At 44.1% G+C, this 21,225-nt stretch overlaps 2 protein-coding genes across 2 annotated transcripts in view; one reads left to right on the plus strand and one right to left on the minus strand.

Annotated features, from left to right (window-relative positions):
* The window catches only part of GNB4 (G protein subunit beta 4), a 30,957-nt gene extending 30,752 nt beyond the window's left edge, over nt 1-205 (minus strand). The window contains exon 1 of the mRNA XM_041405702.1: nt 83-205. The gene's annotated coding sequence lies outside the window, so the exon portion shown is untranslated. The remainder of the gene's footprint in view (nt 1-82) is intronic.
* Nucleotides 1-21,225, plus strand: part of ACTL6A (actin like 6A) — a 48,183-nt gene that overhangs the window by 521 nt on the left and 26,437 nt on the right. The window lies entirely within an intron of this gene.

Raw genomic sequence — 21,225 nt, forward strand, 5'->3', positions numbered from 1 at the left:
CGGCCGCGCCGAGCCGCGGGGGACGGGCAGAGCCGCCCGGCGGCAGAGCCCGGCCGCGGGGACATCCCCCGGGCGGAGGTACCTGCGGTGTCCGGGCGGCCGCGGAGCGCGGTGTCACCGAGCCGCCGCCATGGCGCTGCTGGGGCGGGAGCGGCTCCGCCCCGCCCGCATGGACCGGACAACGTGACGGGCCGTTGCCATGGCAGCGCCGCGTGACGTCAGAGCGCGCGCAGCGCCACGCCCCCTGCGGGCGGCGCTTCTGTCACCCCGCGTGTGACAGCCGTGAGGGACGGGACCCGGGCGGGGGACACGGGGCGTGGGGACACCGAGGGTGACAGCCGTGAGGGACGGGACACGGGGCATGGGGACACCGAGGGTGACAGCCGTGACGGACGGGACACGTGGCGGGGGACATGGGGACCTGGGGAATAGGGACACCGGGGAATGGGGTCCCTGTGGGGACATGGGGGCAAGCCTGAGTGGAGTGGGATCCCAGAGCATGGGGACCAAGAGGATGGAGTCACTAGGGAATGCCGAGCTGATGTGGGGACACAGAGATTTCCCCTGAGGGTAGGACCCTTGGGGCTGGGGACACTGGGGGACATCAGTGACATGGAGATGGGGGTCCAGGGAGCAAGACATGGGTGGTGGGGAGCTGTGGAGAGCAAGGGTGGGAGTGGGGATGGGGACGAGGGATGTCCCTGGAGCCCAGGGGGGCACTGCCTTCCATGGACTTCAACTTGCTGAGCCCCCCCAGGGCAGGCAGCCCCTCTGCTGCCCCCGGGATTCCATGGCTGAGCTGCCACTGGAGTGGCCTGGGAGGGACCTGGGGGCTCAGCCTGGGGAAAAGGAGGCTCAGGGGGGACCTCACTGCCCTCCACAAGTCCCTGACAGGAGGGTGCAGCCAGGTGGGGTCAGGCTCTGCTCCCAGGGAACCACCCACAGCCCCAAGCCACGGGATGTTTAGCTTGGGCATTCCTTCCATTAGAAAGAATTTCTTCAACGAAAGGGATTGAAGGTGGTGGTGGGGTCACCGTCCCTAGAGGTGTTGAAGGAAAGATTGGTCATGGCACTCAATGCCATGGTCTGGTTGACATGGTGGTGTTCAGTCACAGGCTGAATTTAATAATCTGAGAGGTCTTTTCCAACCTGATTCTGTGATCAATTAAAGTCCTATCTCCCCCTCAGCGTGCAGCAGGGTGTGGTGGTGCTTCTCTTTGGTGAGCAGCAAGGACTGACTCCACTGAACTTGGCAGATCAGTAATGTGGGGGAAAAGTGAAGTGTAGGTCCTGTGTGTCCCTCACAAAGCTGCAATCCCACATCCCATAATGGGGCAGCCCTCCTCACACCAGCATGTGGAAGACAGACAGACAGACCTTCAGGGGCTGACTGCCAGGGGTCTGTCAGTCGTGTTGTGGATCTGTCTGGCCATTCCACGGCTGATGCTCCTACTGCATCAAATTGCCAAACTACAGCCACAGCCTGGAAGGATGAGGGATAGCTGCCTGTGGGTGCTCTGGCCACACCTCTGAGTGTCTCCTGCTCCCCTGACCCTGATGGCACAGGGACACTGCAGAAGTCAGAGCCTCAGCACAGCCCTAGGGCAGCCCTGCTCAGCCCTCCAGCGCCAGCCATGGTACGCTTGCACCTTCCCAGCACGGGTCTGCCACACCCTCAGCAACACAAACTGTCACATTTTTTGCAAAATATTTTCCGTGAGTACCAAAACCTCTGTGAGTAAAGCAGTCTTTGAGCTATTAGTGTGTTACTGATACATGGCTCAGTGTTAATGACAGCACGTGCTGGAACATACAGTACATACTGTAATGAAACAGCTCATTGCTTACCCTAAATCAGCCTTAAAAAACATGCACATTCCCTAACTGACTCAAGCCTATGATTTTAATAGCTCTGTCCTGGTTGCAAAGTCTGTGTTGTGCTTCCCTGTGCTGCAATACATCTGTCTTCCATTTATCCAAAGGACAGATGCCATTCAGCAATGTGTTTACTTTGCATTTAACGAGTGATCACACAGCAAAAATCAACAAGGAACGGGTTTGATTTTGAGGAAAATACACTTGTGTCAGAGTCACTGTATCACCATGTAAGTAACTTAAATTTTTATAAAGGGGAGAAACTGGTGCAAGGATAGTTCTCCCTTAAAATATGCTTGTTCCCTTACATTCTTCCTAATACAATCTTAAGAACCCTGAGGAGTGATTACTGACAAGATACCATCCCAGAATGAGCACGCCATTTCTCATCTTCTGTTTTCAAACAACTCTGGAAAATAACAGCAAGGAAAGCCCTAGAAAAGTTCAGATGACATTGGATAGTTACATATTATTCAATTATCAGGTTTCATCCTTCCAGTGCTAACTAAACATTTAAAATTACATAATTTATCCTTATGACTCATTTGGGAGACAGGGAAGATTCTTCAGTTGCAGGCAGTGAAAATGAAGCACACAGGACAGGGTTCTCCACGGGGGAACTCATCCTGCAGGGGTGGCGTTGGTGTGGCTGTGGTGGTCCAAGGCAAACAGCAATATCCTGCCTTGGACCAACCAGCACAAATAACAGCAACTGCCCCTTCTTATAAAACTCATCTCACCCACTGGGTAGTCAGTTTAGTCATTTATTAGATGAAGTTACAAATTCCTAATGAAATAGAATCCCCAGTTCTCCTGCTGGCAGTGTTTTACCACCAGCTTGTATCCAGTTCAGCTTCTGATCACTGGTTTCACATGTCAAACCCCGCTCTGCAAAATCAGAGCTACCCCGAATGGAGCCATTCTTATGCCAGTTCTGCAATATGCTTTGTATTATTTTAGAATTTATATAAGGAATCAATTTGTTCTGCAGTCAAAGAGAAATCTTGGGACACGGTGCCAGATTAGTTTTTAAAATCAATATCCAGATCAGTTTCTCTAGCATGTTCCCTTTGAATTATGAGCTACTACAGCCAACACAGCAACTTTGGTTTCTGATAGATTAAATGCTACTGGAGGCCTGTGGTGCTTGGATTCCTGCCCGGTGAGCCTGAAACACCTCCGAAGGGAAGGCAGAGGAAGGGAACCTGTTTGGAGATTGTGCTGATTCAGCTGCAACTGAAAACCTCAGCCAGGACAGCTCCAGCAGCGCCCTAAACACCCTTTGGATGGAAATTGGTGAAACAATGTGTTAGATCAGTGAGTGGGCATGAGGAAGCAATGAGACATTTTCTAAAAAACTTCCCAGTCTCCGCAGGGCTGAGGCTGAAAGGCACAAAGATGGACAGGGACATGTATAATCTAAATTACTAAAAATACCACCAGTCTCTGCATGTCTTTTCTTGGTTCCAGAGAAATGTAGGGTTCCCTGTCAGCCTGGTATTTTGCCTGTCCCAGAAAGCCCTCACATTTCATTAGCCCATTATCTAATTGCTTCCCAAAACACTTCAGGATACACATGAATGTGTCATGTTTGCTCAGGAGACAAGTCAAAGGAAAAAAACCCAACCCATAGCTAAGAGACATAAATCCAGAGGGAATCCCCTGCACTGGTGTGACTGAATCACACAACCCCTTTGGCTGACTTCAGGAAAACAAAAGAAAAAATAAATTACTCAGTCAGACTTCAGAATTAATTTATCGAAGGGGCAGTCCACTTCCTTGACACCTCTGCAGCGGCAAGGCTGGTTTCCTTTCAGGGTTGTTTGTGTCACTGCTCTCCCCACAGCTGCACCACTGCCTTTGCTTTATCTTCTTTCTTTGTTAATGTCTGACAGCTCTTCTGCCACTGCAGTCTGCAGCTCTTCAGGTAAGACGTGCTAATCTACATCTCTTCTCCCTCACTTCGCATCTTTCTTTCCAGATCTAGGAATTAAAATGGCACTTAATCCCTTATTAATAAGTGAGCAATCTCACTTCATTTTACTCAAACCTTATGGAGAGCATGAGTCTTAATTTACTGATTTAATTACTTGCTAAGCAGCATTACACATATTGTCTTTATATTCTATATACATGATGGAAAGAAAACATATCCTCCTTCAGACATCCCTTCCTCAGTTCATTCCTAAATATGACAGCAAAGGTTTTCCTGCTTTATCTTCAGTCTTCTGGTTTTAGTCTCACTGGAGTCTAACATTCACTCCTTCCTTCCAGACCCCTCTGCTTTCTCAGGGCACAGCTGGTGGGACAGATCCTCTTCTCTCCCACTACCCTTCTGTCACCCCACAGCTGCTGCAGAGTGCCCTTTCACAGCACCAGGGGTGGTGATCTCTCTGCACACCAGGTGATGCTCCACATGAAAAGCATCTGAGGTGGAAGTTCAGTTCATGTTGTTTCCATGTCTCTAGAATTCTTGGAAGGAATGTGTGAGGCACGTGCACTGGCTGCCCACCACCAGCTCTGGTCCATGGATCACTGATTAATGGGGCAGGTGGAGGGGAACGTCCTTGCTGTGTTTTATGAGTGTCCCTGTGCTAGAAACAGGGAACATCAGTTTCTAGGGCTGCCAATCCAGCAGTTCCTTTTATATCCTCAAGCTAATTTTCTAATTAAAATTAAAAATTAAGGAAAAATAATACAATCACAAACCAAAATAATGACAGAAGATGTCAGTGTATTTACTTTTTGAGGTCCAGTAAAATAATTTATGAAGCTACACGGCTGGATCATTGTGCAGCTGCAGGTGACTCATCCTTTTAGGAGAACTGAACAATCACTGAACACTATTTAAATAGAAGAAAGGAGAGTGGGGATATATGGATAGATGTTTTACGTGCAGCCTATATATGTATGCATGTATTTCTGAATGTATTAGTATTTCTTTCAGATAAAATTATGAACTTTACTCGTGGAACCACTGAAAGTGCTCATTGTTAAAGAAAATCAAAGGGGCTGAAAAAGCCATTTGATCTGAAGCACTCCCTTCTAAGATCAGTTTGACACTGGGATCAGTGTGGGTTTCACGTGCTCGCTGGAATTCACAGGGTATTTCACTGATATAATTCACAGGGTATTTCACTGATATAATTTGCAGGGTATTTCATTGCTGTGTGAGATGACTCGGTGAGGCAAAGGCAGAGCTCTTCTCAATCACGGTGCTTCTGCAGCTCTCTGCTGCAGCCCAGCCCACTGGCAAGGATGGCACGTGAGGGCTGAGAAAACTCCACAGTGTGTTTCAGAAATCCTCTGATTCCTTCTGGAGGGGGAGAGGAGTAAGCAAGCAGAGGAAGGGGAATCTTATTTAAAACCTACACAGAAAAATGTAAGAGTCTGCCTACAAAGGCCAGACTCAGGGAAAGAAGCCTCACATCAGCTGTAACTCTGGCAGCACCTTTGCTTGCCCTGGCCAGGGAGAAGGTTCCTTTCTGCCATGGGTGTGGAATGGAAATAGACACTTCCATAAAGTGCTGTCTGCTCAAATGTCACGATGTTGGCTTTCTGCCCCTTTTTCAGCTGCAGAGAACAGCAGATGGGAGGGGCAGAAACAACGAAGATCCCTTTTTAACTCTCAGTTTGAAACATCTCCCAGTCCCTTTCAGCCAAGTAGGTCTTCTCCCACTGATTCTGAGCATGGCGTTTTCCACATCCTGCTTTGGAAACTACACTTACTTTACCATATACCAAACCTAATCCTAACGCCCAGAATTTTACAGGGTGTGCAGTAGGGAGCAAACAAGGACTAATGTGCTGCCCAGAGAACAGCAAGTGATCTCTTTTTGTGAGTTTTCAGTCACTTCCTCAACCAATGAAGAGTATAAGGTACATTAAAGTTGTGTGCCAGGTATGAAGTGTAATGAGTGCAGACAAAAGAGAAAATGAATAGTCATGAAAGGAGCTTAACAAAGCATTCAGTAACTGACATGGGTAGTAAAAGTGTGGAATTAGGAAGAAAGAAGTATTATTTTGTTCCGTCTGTTCAGAAATTGTTTGGCCTTTTCATGGAACAAGACAGGATGCCAACTGAATAAGCATGATCAGGAATATTCATTACCTTAGAAATTCTTACAAATATAAGCCACTTTCTAATCACAACAAAGCCAAACTGCTTTTCACATTTTTAATGAAAGATTCTTGCATTCCACTGCTACCCAATCTTGGGAAATCACAGGTGTAATATTTTTCAGTATGTGTATCCACACAGTGCCACCCACGAGCACATTCACATCCGAAGCCCTGCAGCACATAACCTCAGCACTGTCCCCTTGAGCACAGTTCATGGCAGCTTCCTGCAGGCTGCAGAACACCAAGCTCCCAGGTGCCACACTGGCAAATGCTTCGGAAGATCTGTAGAATGAACCAGGAATTTAACTCTCTGAGTTGCAGGTGCATTACAATAAAGTTCACAAATTCACTTTTGGAATCAAAGCTAACCCTCAGGTGCAGTGCAGCAAGAAATACTCACTGCAGCCAAGGGCTGCACTCAGAATAATTACAGATGGATTTCTCTTCCCCTGGACTTTGAGGCTGAGCTCACACCAAGCTGTCAGCAGTGGTACTCAAGCTTGTAGTTTTAGAGTTTTGCCATTTAACTTACAAAACTTTTGGTACCCGAAGAGTTTTATGGTCATGAATCCGGGAATCTGATAGGAAAGGCTGGGATTCTGGGTCAGCAGGGAGACAGAGACCATTTTTAGGAAGCTTTTCAGCATAATGCTGCTGCTGGCTCTTTACCTCCATCAGCATCTACAGTGCTGCTCTGACTCTGGCCATTCCTGAGGGAAAAGGGATTCAATTGTGAATTTATGATGCTGGAAATGGCACTGTGGAGGAACAAGGTAGAGGAATGACACCGTCTCTGGTGTTATCTGCAACACTTTTATAGGACTGTAAGTAATATAAAGTTATGTAACAACTGTGCCCTTAACAAAATGCTGTGTCCTGCTGGTGAACACTTTATCCAAATTAAACTGGGGAGGGAGGGAATAGAGAGAACATTAAAGTTTAAGGAGAGAGCAGTTCCTACCCTCTGCAGTGCCAGTGCAGATCTGTACTGTAGCTGTGTCTCAGTTGTTACTGGGATTTGCTGCTTGCATATCACACCTGTTAAATGGGCTGAAGTATCCAGAACATTTGGGATTTTCTGCAGGTTGAAGGGTAAGATGTCTGTGGTGGTTTGGATGTGTGCATCAATGATGGTCACTCAACATTTAGAACTAATTCAGAAAGGAAATGAAGAACAGAGGCTTACTGAGTTTAACTGATAGACGTTTTTAGGAACACATGGAATAAAATACCTGGTTTTACGTGTGTTTTCCTTCAGTAAATAGCATAAGTAGTTGCACGGTTCTTTTTTTGTCAAAGATTTTGAACTGTTCTTCAGCTGTGAATCTCTTTCTCTGGGAAAGTAAGGCATGGAATAGTGTAAACAGCTTGTCAAGCAACCAGTGGCAGAGCCAAATCAGAATTCAGATTGCTTGCCCACCTGTTTCCTTCTATCCTTGCTGCTGACAAGTTACCCACATGTGAGCTTTTCAGATGGAAGAACAAGTGAGAAAACAAAGGAGTGAAATTAAATATAAGCAGAGTAAAGATGACCAGTATGAGAAACAAAACAAGCAAACAGCAAAAAATAAATAGCAAAAACATAATAAAATAAAATCAGAGATTACAATAATTCCCATTTTAACGCATGAGAGCTATGATGTGCTAATGAGTCTCCTCATAGACAGAGGGCTTTGGTCCAAAACTCTGAATGAAACCATTCATGCTCTTGTGTGTATTTTTTTTACCAGAAGTTATCCATGCTTCTAACCCAGGATGCTCCTGATTTCTGTTCTGTTGCCAGCCTGTTTTCACTGTGTGTCATCCCAGTGCTGGGGAAGGCACCAGCCTGACAGCTCCACAGGCTGGAGTTCCCCCTGTGCGCAGGGAAGGATGCGAGGCAGGAGGCGGCTGCTCCCCCAGAGCCTCGGCTCTGCCCTGCCCCAAAACAGCCCTGGCCTGTGACAGAGTCACTTGGGGACAAGGGCAGTGCTGGCTTTTGTGGTGCTGCTTCTGCTGGAGCTGGGCCGAGGCACAGCTCACATCATCCATCAGGCTCTGCTGACACGGGAACAGCTCCTGGTCACTCCTGGCCTGGGCTGGGCTGCACTGGGCGACAGGCCATGAACAAAAATCCTCTGTGAGCCATTCCCAGCTCCTCTGAGCCATTCAAGCCCCTGTAACTCAGCAAAAGAAGAGGCATTTTTTAAAATGAGGCTTCTCACAGATGACAGGGAAGCAGTCACCCCCGCACACACCTGATTCACTCACGGCTCTGAACTGGCATTCCTTCAGGAGCTGGGATGGGCCCAGAGCTGCTGATTCAAAGACACTTGGAATAAGAACTCAAGATTGAAAGGTTTTTGTTCTTTCCTGGCTTGGTGCTTCTTTCCTTGGCCTGTCCTGCCTGCCCATGCTGAATGTCAATCAGCAGAGCAGTAGCACCTTTGCAAAGAACCCCCAAGTATCTTGGCAAATACATTACCAAGCAAGTGGAAAAACCCCAAGGTTTCCACTACTCCAAAGAAGAAAAGGCTGGAGTAGAGTGGTGGAGCTGAAAGCTGGACAGGGACAAAGGGGCAGGAATTGATGAAGCTGAACATTCTTGTTTAAGCTATGGCAGACACAGAGGTGTCTTTTCCAGAAAAGATTTCTAAATGATGCTCATAGTGCATCCACAGCTGATTCTCAGAGACATTTGCATCAAATATCCCTGGAAAAATTCCCATAAGGAAACTGCCAGAATGAGTTGCTAATTGCACATGCAGAGAATCTTACGTCAAAGTGGCTGTGATCAACCCAAAGTATTTCTCAAAAAAGGCAATTGCATTTTTATTCAAGTCTCTGCCACCTTATAATTGACAGCTATTTGATGCTCTTGGAATGAGTAACAGCTCAGTTTATTACAAATTTCTTAAATCCTACAGTTAGGACCAGCCTAAGTGAGCAAACAGAGAAAACTGATTTGAATTCAACAAATTCAAATCTCCCTCTCTGATGGTCTGATGAAACTGGATCATCTTGATCTTTTGTTACTACTGAATAGCTGGGAATAGGTTTCTTTTGCAACCTGTCAGTTTGACAGCTCAATTTAGAACAGGAGCTGTTTTCCTGATGATTTCTATGTGAAGCTTTAAGTGACTGAGCATTTTACCGTTTCATTTTAGGAAGCAAATGTTTTGTATTTACTATGTTTAACAGCATTTTCAAGGTCAATATAACAGGATATTCCCTACAATTGTTTAAATTATTAATAAAACATTTTGAATCTTAGAAATAAATACAATGGTTTTAAGATGGCTGGTTAAATTCTGCAGCTCCATTGATTAAAATCCTAAATAATTCCATTAAAAGAATGACATTCATTGCAGTTTCAAGCACCTGTAGCAGGGAAGAAACTTTACCTATTTTTTTTTTTGCAATGATAAAACAGAAAGAACAAATGAGCACTCAGTAGTGCTAATATGGACCCTAACATTGTCTCCATTAAGATGTAACAAAAAGAAATATAATCTTTTAAGGCTCAATCATGTTCAGCAGTGCCTATTACACAGGCAGGGTAGGTTTCTCAGAGCAAGTATGAGAAGAGGCTTGGCTGCTCTTTGGATATCTTCAAGTTTCCTGCAAGATCCCACTGCAACAGGGAGGTGGAAAGTTGAGCAATAGACCTGGCACAGTAACCTCATTGATCCCTCAATTATTTCTGCTAAAAGAAAGACAAATAAATATAGCAGGAGGAATTGGAGAAGTCAGGCCATGCTGGCTTGTGTGTGCACAGCAGAAATGAGTAGCAGAGGAAGAAATGGGGTAATGTCCCTGCATTATTATCTTCAGACCACCCTGATTAGTGGCAAATAGTAGAGAGCTGGAGATCTATACAAATGTCATTAGACTGAGGGCTGTAATGTGATTTCGTGAGGTGGCTGCAGTGGTAGCTGGTCCCTCGACACAGAAACAGATGGTGTTTTAGTGGTGTTGGTTCACCCTGTGATAAAGAGCAAGAACCCAGCAGAAATGTGTGTCTGTGTGAGGAGGGAAGCACAGGGTTGGTGTTATTGGCATCACTGGTGACTTAAACTGGCTGGAGGAGAGTTGGTGCCCAAGACAAAACATCCTGCAAAATCCTGCACCAATGCAATCTTTCCAGCATTCAAAGTAAAGAATATTTCCTTTCCCACTGTTCCCCTGAATTTTTTTTTTCTTTCATTGCTGCTCACGTTTCTTTCTCTTGGACTCCCACAGGCCAAGCAGCACCTGCCAGGGCAGCTCTGCAGCAGCTTCTGCTGCACAGTTTTGTTTCAGGGCCCCCCCAGTCCCAGTCCCTCTGCCTGGGCTCTAGTCAGCCCTACCCATGCTCAGATTGCTTTTTTAGGGGATTTTTTGGGCAGTTGTCTTCCCATAAAAGGGCAATTTTTAACTCTTCTCTCAAGGGAACTGGCAAGAAATAAACTTTCTTTGGGATAATAAGAGAATGATGTTTGCAACTCCATAAAACTTTTGGGGTTGTTTTTATAATCTTAATTTAACCTGGTGGTCTCTGTGATATAGCAGCATCATCTGCTTCAAGGCATTATACCAGGAGAGCCAGAAGCAAGTGTGTAGGAAGTTGCTCCACTCCTTTTCTACCCTGTAGCCAATTAAGGATGACTGAGCCCCTCTCTGATGATTGGCAGAGTCTGGATATGCCCAGTGCAGCAACTTCAGTACTTTCTTAAGCAAATGGATTTTTGTCATCAAATGATAAATTTTTAGGAATAACTGAATCTTAGTGTATTTATATCCAAAGAGCTTCCACCCATTAAAAAAACCCAAAACTGCAAACAAAAAAACAAACAACACAACACAAAAAGACAGTGAGCATATAGGACAGAAGAAGGTTAACTATTTGAAATCCTGGTTGTGCATTTCATATTGGTGATTAGGTTCTTTAAAGACTAATTGCAGCTGATCTCCTTTTTAACACTTATGCTGTCTGTCATCAATCTACAAAGCACACGAATACGGTTTTCTGGTTTACAACATTGATTTAATTCTGTTTGTAAACACTGGGGAACAAATGCAGCAATGTCCTGATGCAACTGGTGAGCAAGGCCCCGAAGCACAGCTCACAAAACCATATTCCCTCTCACTTCCATCCATCTTCTGAAGGACATAATGCAGTCACTGTTCTTCCCCCTTCGTGGTCATGCTGCTCACACCAGTGGGAGGATGCTCCCTCCTGATGTATGACTGGGCAAAACATCAGTGTGCCTTGAGAACTCCCCCTGCCACAGTGTTCAGGCACTCTGAGTCCAGGCAGAGATGGATGGAATGAAAATGTTCTGGGATGGGAGAGAGGGGAGGTGGTTCATAGGCTTTCCTTGGAGCCCCGGTGAGGTGAGCAGTAAATGATGTCACAGACACTCCTGAAGTCCCTGACAAAGCAGGGAACCAAGCCCCAGTGCTGAGGGACCTTCTAGCACAGTTATTGCTGTGGTCATGCTGCATTTGTAAATTCACAGGGGAAGCAGAGGGATTATGCACAGAAGACAGTGCTGTGCTTTCTGTTTATTCTGGACACAGAATAATACCCAGAGCTTCCTCTGAGAGCCTGCAGAGGACATGGGCTAAAAGAAAGCCTCTGAGAGGAAGTGCTGAAAAGTAAATAGGCAGCACAGGCAACGCTGCTGAGACACTGCAGAAGTCAGGCACTGTAGCAGAGTTTTGGTCTGTACCCTGAACGTAAGCCTGGGAGACAGAAATTGCCATATAATTCTTTCTGCTATGTATAATTACATTCTTAACCTCTTTGTCTTTTTTCCTTTTTCTGATAAAGAGGAAATAATTCATTTCCAGGAATATAAGTGGCTTTAATTCACTTAGATCAAGCCTCTTTCTTTTTCTTTTTTCTTTTCTTGTTTTTTTTTTTATTTTTTCCTTATTCAGTGCCTGACTCAGAACCATCATTCTTACCACTTCTGTCAGACTATCCCACATTTCCCAGTGGTTTTTACTGCTGCAGTTTGGAAGCACTCTTTGTTCTTACAGTCCCAGTGCCTACCAAGGCTTTTCTTTGCATGTTCTTTGACGTTTATTCCCTAGGAGCCGGATCCTTGTGTCCTTACATATGAGCCAAATCTCCCAATGAATTTGCAAACATGCAGGATCAGCAACTTAAACAGTTTATTTGTTCTTCAGGGTTTTCTGTGTTCACAGGAAAAAGGACGCCCATAGGCAAACACTGCATCACCAGGTTTCATCTGCACAAAAGGGAAGCTTAGAGAGGAAGGAAGGCACAGCAGTGCGGAGTTAACGATTAAAAAACAAAAACAGCCTTCTCAGGGTTTTTTTCTGAGAGGATGGTGGTGACAGATGCAGTTACAGGACACTAAACTTGTTTCTTGAAATACATCAAAAGACTCCTTTGCTGGGTTTGGCTCAGTGTCAGCAGTAATAGCTGATTCCAGTGTGTTGTCAGAATAATATAAATCTTTGGCTATATTTTTGAGACACCTTTCAGCTTGGATATCTATACTACATTTACATTTAGGAACCTGGAATTTCTAATGGCCTGGCACCTCAGGCTGAGAACTGCCTGCTCCCATTTACTTCAGCTTTGGTGTTTGCGTCAGAGAATTCCAGCTGGGCACGTTAGGAAATGTAATGTATTCAGTTTGTGCCCTACATATAAGTTGGGATCAGCATCAACGGCCAGATCCAATCTGCAGCCCTAATTCAAACAAACAGCACTGCTGACAACATGATTGCTGTGGCTAAGGACTCCATCTCACAAATGTAGATGTTAGAGAATCTTCAAATTTCACTTTAATACAGGTGTCACTCTTCTGATGTCAGAAATTTTATGGCAAGTAGTGTTGGTGATGAGCGAACGTTTGACACAATCTAACTGTATAATTTTGTGAAATTTTGTGGTGAGACAGGACCATTAATATTTTATTCTGCAGTAGAATGAAAATCTCTCTTTGCTCTCTGTCTGCTGTGCACATACAGAACAGAGGTATTGCTATGGATCAGTGGATTTTCCAGCCAGAGAGAATATTCTGATCTCTCAGTCTGGCATTTTATAGCAACAGTCAAATGTATTCCCTGAGAAGTTTGTGCAGCAGATCCCTTAACTTGCCAATATTAATTCAGATTACACCTGTGTAGTCTAATGTGGACAAGCCCTGAGCTTACTGTGCATGTGAACCATCACGGTTCTTCTGCAGAGATGCCAGTGACCCACTAATGCACACATGCCTCATTTCCAGCCTGACTCTGTCTGGACTCAGCTTCCTGATATTGCATCTAAGTACATTCCAGAAAGATATTTTGTTGAATTGTTCACCATTTCAATGGGATAGAGTCTGGGACATGTAATACTGATTAATATGGACTTTCACAGGTGTTTTACAAAGACTTTTACCCTAATTCTGTTGATTATTTAGATCCACCGTTCTTATATTTTCAACAAAAATCAAGTAGATTCATTCACAGACATGCACCCAGTTTTGTTTTCTACACTGCTTCAATTTCAGCTGAGATCATTCCCACACATGGCAGCTCCATTTGCACACAAGAAAGGAAAGGACAGGGTCTGACTGCTCAGCTGAAGTCAGAGGCCACAAGGCTCAGGTACTTCTACCTCTTGAGTACACCTCTGTATTCAGCCTTGAAAACAACACAGGAGGCAGAGACAGTGCCACCACCTACAGAAGTTTATGCCACATCAGCACCCCTTTGCCAGCATTCCAACAGAAAATCACATTTTGTAAAAGGCTATTTTCCCTCCTGACATTAAAATGGAAATTTTCCATCAGGGAAAGCATCAAGCAGGCACGAAATCTGCCACAAGATCTCAGCTGTTTGTGCTCCTGCATGAGCCTTTATCCCTGATAGCATCCCCCAGAGCAGAGAGAATCATCCTTTCATGAGAAAATTCAGACAAATCCATGCTAGAACAATGCAATGCTCTGGAACACTGAAACAGCTTGTCAATGTAAGAATCATTCACCAGTACAAAACCAGGGCGTTGCTGCATTGTCTGCAGGAGACAGCGACGTTCAGCCCTCGGGGGAAACAGCAAGGAAAAATGAATGCAGCAGGAATCCTTCTAAACAAGAAGCTGGCCACATGCTAAGATCCATATGCACTTTATTTCATAAAAGCTTCCCTGTATTTCTATTTCTTATTATAATTCTCTTTAAAGGTGCTGCTCCTTCAGATAACAGTCACCTAAACATACAAAAATAAAACTCACAGACCCTTGGAATGAGGAAATATTCCTCTATTTTTATTATTATTTTTATATTATATTTTCCCCCTCTGGACACTAATACAATATACAGAATTTCTTACATCTTATTTTTCTTTTTTTTGGTGCCTGTTTCGCAGGCTGAAGAAAATTACTGCAAATCAGTTTTCATTCAAAACACCACACCTAAAAGAACAGGATATTACACCATTAAAAATAAGATTCAGTATAATGGAAAAATTTTCTGACTGACAGCATAGCACCTTTTGAGTCATAAATTCTCATTTTTAAAGGACAAAAGGGACTATCACAATCACTGTCTGAATTCCTACATAACAGATACAATGTAATTTTAGACAACAAATCCTACGTCAGTCCTTCCTTCTGATCTGCAAGAAAAACTTCTACTTTACATGTCACACCCTGCAAGCAGAATACCCAGGGATTCTTCATCTTTACCCATAACAGTTATCAAACAGATTTACAAAAAACTGATAATCAACAGGGCAGAATCAAATCCGAGTTCTAAACAAATCTGAACGCAGATGAATCAGCACACGGAAATAATGATGGGATGAGAGTATCTTTTAGAGACATCATCTTTTACAGGCTAAGCACAGGGTAAAATCAAACTATTTTATACTTCACAAAGTTCCTGTAATTGGATCCTGCAGAATGGCTAAATGCTGTAATGGATCTGTTGCTCCATTAGCACGCTCTGACATCCTGCAGCAGCACATCCATCAGGCTCCTCATTCCCTCCGGGCGAGGCTCAGGGGCTGCCACAGACAGGAGTCCGGCTCTGCAGGATCAGCACACTGGGGCTTTTGCAGTGCCCTGGCTGCAAACCAGCGAGGCTGGGGCCAGGCTGCCAAATTTGGAGGGAGAACAGGTTGTCCTCCCTGCTAAGGGGACCAGAGATGGCTACAAGTGCTTTCTGATGGCTTTGAATCACCACGAAGCTGGTGTGGCTGAGCACAAAGGGCTGAGACAAAGATTTTACTTGGACCAAGGGAGCTTCAGGCCAGTTTGTAACTTGTAATGAGAATCTCTGGTGTTGTCTGGGACAGTCACAGCTTTGTATTTCTAACCCTGCCTGCCTTTATACAGTAAGTTAAGAAGTGTAAAAAATATTGCTAGGAGTAGCTCGGGTTAGAAGATCTCCTAAGAGCATTGGCAGACCTAGTTGAACATTTCTGTGCATGGCCTAATTAGTATAAAAAACCAAGATGAGATTTTCAAAGGCAGTGAGACACCCAGTCCTGTGTTAATCTTAGCTTTCACCTTATATTGCTTCTGTATTTATATGTGCTTCCTTTTAATTAGATCAACCTTAATTTGGAACAGTTTAATATCTGAAACACCTTATTAATACCACAGAAACATTAAACAGAAGTTTGCCTTACAAAACTGGAAGTAAGTTAAAACCTGAAAATGTGACCTCTGTCCTCAAGCCTGTCTTAGCTCATAAATCTGTAATCAAGGCCTAAAGGTTGTAACATTTATGCCAAATAGCCCCAAAACACAGGATGAGCAGGACACTTTCCTGAACCTGCAGACTGGAGGCACCATTTATGTCCACATGTATTTTTTACTGTACATGATTTCTTAACCTTGAACGCTTCATTTTGCAAAATTGGCATTGCTTTGTGTTTTATCTTTTAAAAAAGCTGTGATTATACTGGCAGTAACACTGACACGTTTCTCCTGAATCCCACGGATACAGTAGGGACCGCAAAACACAGATCACTCAGATTAGATAACCTAAACAGTGGGAAATAAACATAAAAATCTCACTTACCATGACAGTTCTGGAACTGCACCAGGGATGAACGTGTCTCTGTGGGCTCTCCCAGCTCACAAATCCTAAAGCATCACCTGCACCAGGGTGATGCCCAACGTTGCTGCCCTTGCCTTTGAACAGAAAGCCCCTCAGCTGAGCTCAAGCTCTTTGCCTCCCCATGCATTGGTGGTTTAAGCAGACATTTGATTTTTCTGTTCGGTGTTTGCCTGTAACTATTCATAGCAGCTAATAAGTGACACCCTCGGGGCTGTGATGTCAGCACACTCCGCACCCACGGAGCTCTCCCGAGCCAAACCCAGAGCTCAGCTCACTGAGCTGGCTCCTCAGGCAGGGCCAAGGGACTGACACCACCACAGCCCAGCTCAGACACACCAAAAAGAGGAGGCTCATCTCAGTTAAAGAAATCTCTTTCTCTCGTAAGTAATCTGCAGGCAAGATCTGAAAAATGGTATTTGTTTTTTGAGGGTGCTTTGTGCAGTACTAATAAAAGCACGGCCTTACTGGCCATCCTCCTGTCAGTGTCACGTGCAAAAGTTTTGTGTACTTTTGGAATTAACACCAGTCCACTATGCACATCACAAAGAAAGCCACTGAACAGGCAACAAATGGCAGCTCAGCTTTGTTAGTGATCTCAGCAGAGAGGCTACAGTGATCATGGACACTGAACCTTTCCACTCACCAGTATTTGCTTCCAGTGTATTTAATGATTCATCACCCTAGAAACCTCCATTTGGTTGGGTACATGGGGCATTTCGAATTTCCCTTCAAAAGATTAAGCTCCATTGCCTTGCTTATCATATAGCTCTACTTTATACCTCTCACATTTAGGTTAATTTTTCTGAAAATAGCTACACCCAACTGTATAAATACTCTAGAGAAGTTAAGACTCCTTCTCCTTCTTAGACAGTACCAATGTTTCCTTCAGATTGTTAAAAACCTCTCACCTTCCAGGACTGCATTATGTTTTCTACCCCAATTGAATGTTTTATCACATTCATCCTTCCACTGGTAAGTGCACTCAGGTTTGTTCCCACTTTGCTACTTCCAGTTTACAAAGCCCCAGGTAACAGGTGAGGTTATTATCGAACCGAGAGTATCTGGTTTGGACAGTACGAGACTTATTTATATGGCATCACCAGCAAGCTGGTAAAAAAGTTAGCCTTATCCTTTTTGAACATCAACTCAGTCTTCCTTAACATTGGCAATGCCTCCCAACGTGTCTTACCCAGGAATTTCATCTCACCACACCGGTAAATATATTAAATAGACCCAGAGAAACACCACCAGTAACATTTCTCCAGCCTTGCCACTTTCTTTGGAATAGAACTTTAGCCAGCTCACAGTTCTTGTGCTCACCACCTCCACTTCCAAATTCAAAACCAACTTCCTATGGGCTATCAGTTGCTGGGTAAGTGGAGGAAGCTCGCCTTGGACGTTTTCCCAGGTGCAAGAGCATAGATTTGTCCTTGTTGAACTTCATAAGGAAGGAAAAGTGGTTTCAGCTGTGGGGCAGTGCCCAGCACTGTGTGAGAGCCAGAGCAGCCCCTGGGCTGGGCCCTGTGAGCAGTGCCCTGCTCTGCAGAGTGCCCTTGGTCCCTGTCCCCAGCATTCCTGGTCACTTGTGCTCCCTGCACAGCTGCAAGCTCCAAGGTTGCTCATGAGAGCTCTCTGCTCTTCCTTGGATTTCCCTGGCTCTGGGATTGCCCCTGGCACCTCACCCAGGGCTCAGGCACAGGAGGTGCCCCTGCCCAGCTGCCTCAAGGAGTGAGTATTTACACTGTCACCCGGATTGTCAACACTGCACACACTTCCTGGTGACACTGTCAGCTGAACTGGATCTCCTCTCCATAAAGGGCCACTAAACATGAGGAGGAAGTTTCTTCTTACTGATTTATTTGGGGATGGTGGGTGCTGATGCAAGACCTGGTGATGAATGTCAGCCAATGTCAGCTTTCTTGTACCATGAACCATATTATTGTCATTATTCCCCTGCTTCATTTGGTCTAATAATAGCTTCCTATTACTATTATGTTACACCAGGTCAGGCTTTTTTATGGACAAATATACAGGAAAAAAGCACGTGCTCATATTTTTAATTCCTGGTTGCAGCACTAAGTAAAACACACGGTGAATATCAGGATCAAATCATAGCATCTGTCTGTTAGGATTTGTTGGTATAGAGCTGTCACCCACACGGCTCCTTGTCTGGTATTAAACAAGACAAGTGCAACAGAGAAACATGAGAAGTGTTAATAGTGCTGCAAGTCAGCTGCAAAGAACTTCCAAAGCTAGGCCCTGGATGTAAAATTTTCAGCAATTAAATTGAAAACTGTATTTTTAACAATAAATTTTTAAAAATTCTTTTTTGAGTTAAAAAAGCGCTTTTTTTTGTTTTAATGAAAAGCCAATTTTACATATCTTCCTTTCCAAGTAAATACTGTTTTCTTATTATATCAGATATGGTTATTGCTCTTGGTTTGGCAATGAACCTTGCTTTGTTTTTCAGAGATGTTATTGATCTAAACAAGTTATGACTTTGCCAGGGGCTTTTATAGAAGTTAACCCTGATTAGAGAAATAACCTCCCATGTCTAGGTAGGAACATAGAGGAGAGTCTCTGGCTTGGTTAAAAGTGCAGTGCACAGACCTAAGATCAGCTCTGTCCTTCAGACAAATGATTCAGCCTCCACACACGAGGTCTGTGTGTCACATAAAGAGCAGAAAGAGAAGCCTGAGGGGAAAAAGGAAGTTTCCCAAGGAAAGAACATTGTCAGTTTGGGTGCAAAGTTGTCTTTGCAGTGGCTGTGTTTAACACCAGCCCAGGGGCTCAGGACAGGCACTTCACCCAAGATTCCCACAAAACCAGAGGGGTGTCCGGCTCCTCCAGAGGTGCTTCAGAGCAAGAGCCATACTTGTGGACTCTGAATTACTTTCTGAAATAACATCCTCTGTATTTAATCTTTCAGCAGGCCAGGAAAAATTGCTTTCCTCATTTAGGCACCTGTGTCAGGCACACAAGGCTAGGCAATAGGAATTGCCTTACGCATCTCTTTCCCCGAGCCTCTGCACCCCACCTCTGTTCCCATCACAAATTTGGCTGAAGCTAAAGTAGCAGATTTTATCGGAGCAGTAACTGGTTCAACCACACTCTTGCTGCTCTGACACTTCTGGCTGTTTGCATGCCTAAACAGCACCTCAGCCTTTGATCCCCTCTGGAGAGCACGCGCTCCTGCATGTGACTATTTTCAGTTCCGTGCCTGTGACCATCTCCTCCCAGATGAAAGAGCATGGGATGACAATGCCTGCGTAGGTTTGAGGACTGCTTTCACCCTGATTCGTGGAAATCCTTTTGCATGAACAGCACACTGCATTTTTACAGACACACAGTGACTGTTCGTCTCCTGGACTTCACCTGAATACCAGTTTATTTACTTGTAATTTGTCACACTTTGATAAAATCATTTCCCATTTCTGAGAGGACAGCACACTGATTAATAAAAACTCCAGTCCACTGCTTGTCCTTCCTACTGTGATTTGTGGGCATAGAACACATTGATACATTTTCCTGTAACAAGTGACACAGAAGAGTGGCTTAAACTTTTTGAACAGAAAAATTATAACAAAATTCTTATGAAAGAGTCAGTACATTATGCATGTGATTGACCTTCATTATAAAACACGTTGAGATCTGTGGATGAAAACTGCTAAATAAAAACTAATTATTATCTTTTAGGTTGGAAAAGACCTCTCAGATCATTGAGTCCAACCTTTAAATTACCACTGCCAAGTCCACCACTAACCCATGTCCCAGGTGCCACGTCTCCACATCCTTTAAACACCTCCGGGGTAGTGACTCATCCACTGCCCTGGGCACCTGTGCCAGGACTTGACAATCCTTTCCATGAAGAAACTCTTCCTAATATCCAGTTTAAAGCTCCCCTGGTGCACCTTGAGGCCATTTCCTCTTTTATTGTCACTCATTATTTGGGAGAAGAGACCAACACCCATCTCACTACAACCTCCTTTATGTCACTGACTACTTTAGTGCTGCTCTGTGACAAATCCAAGCTTTACTTGAAACCTACTTCATCATCTGTTACCATATTTCTTCAAAGAAATTTGCTATTTAAGAGTCTGAATGCCTGAAAATAGAATTACTGTTTGCTCTCAGTTTTCCTCTGTACTACAAACTGAATGAAAACAAAGCAGATACAAATGGGCAGTTTTATTGTCAAGCTGATTCAATTTTATAAAGCCATTCAGAAATTTATTTTGAGTATACCCTGTATTTCTGTAAGACCAAAAATATTGCCCTCAATTCTGTAAGATTTCAGCTTTTTCTTGACAACCCCCTGCTCCTTTTGGATGGGTTTTAGTCTTTTTTTAAACTTCTTTAACAGGCAAACTAAATCCTGCCTCTTGACAGCATACCAAAATACCTAAAACAAGAAAGTGTATGTGCTGAATGCTTCTTTAGCTACAAGCCTCAGATCAAGTCTTTGATGAGAAAAACACATTCTTTTTTGAAAGCTGAAACATGTCAGCAAATTGCTGCTGCAATATATCTGCTTTACTATAAAGAAAAGCCTCTTTAAGAAAGGACTGTGAATTCACATTCCCAATCCAAACTGTGTGTCACACTCTGAATTTCCTGGTCTGATAGCACCACTAAAATGCCTCCCAGAGACTAAATTCAGCCTTGATTCAGGTTTGTGTGGCCAGCAGAGAATTAAGGAAAGCCCTCAGCAGGGTCTAATGGCTCTAACAGCTTCTGTGCTAACTCCCAGATTCCCTCCCACAGAACATAGCCAGGGAAAGGAGCATTCCTCAAAAACAAATGTTTCAGAGGAAGATGAAAGAATCCCTGTCCAAAGTAGGCAACTCAGAAGTAGTCCTGCCTCTAAATGACATTTCCTTTTAGCCTCCATTGAACATTAATGATTACAACTCTACATTTCTAACTTGTTTTATGATGTTCTTTCTACATTACATCACGCTACCCGGTGTATAAAAACAATGGAATGAAAGCCTCTAATTTTAGCTGTCATAAGTTAAAGAATAAATGGCAGCAGAAGCTTTCACATATAATTGCAGGATTTTAGGTGACTACAGAAAAATTTCTCTTTTCTGCACAAACGTTCAACCCTTCAAGCAAAATTTCAGTACAAAGTTGTGTGTGCTCAGGAGTTAATGGTGAAGGTGTCACTGTGCTC

This window comes from Onychostruthus taczanowskii, unplaced genomic scaffold, assembly GCF_017590055.1.
Source record: "Onychostruthus taczanowskii isolate IOZ18803 unplaced genomic scaffold, ASM1759005v1 scaffold24, whole genome shotgun sequence".
Classification (NCBI taxonomy): Eukaryota; Metazoa; Chordata; class Aves; order Passeriformes; family Passeridae; genus Onychostruthus; species Onychostruthus taczanowskii.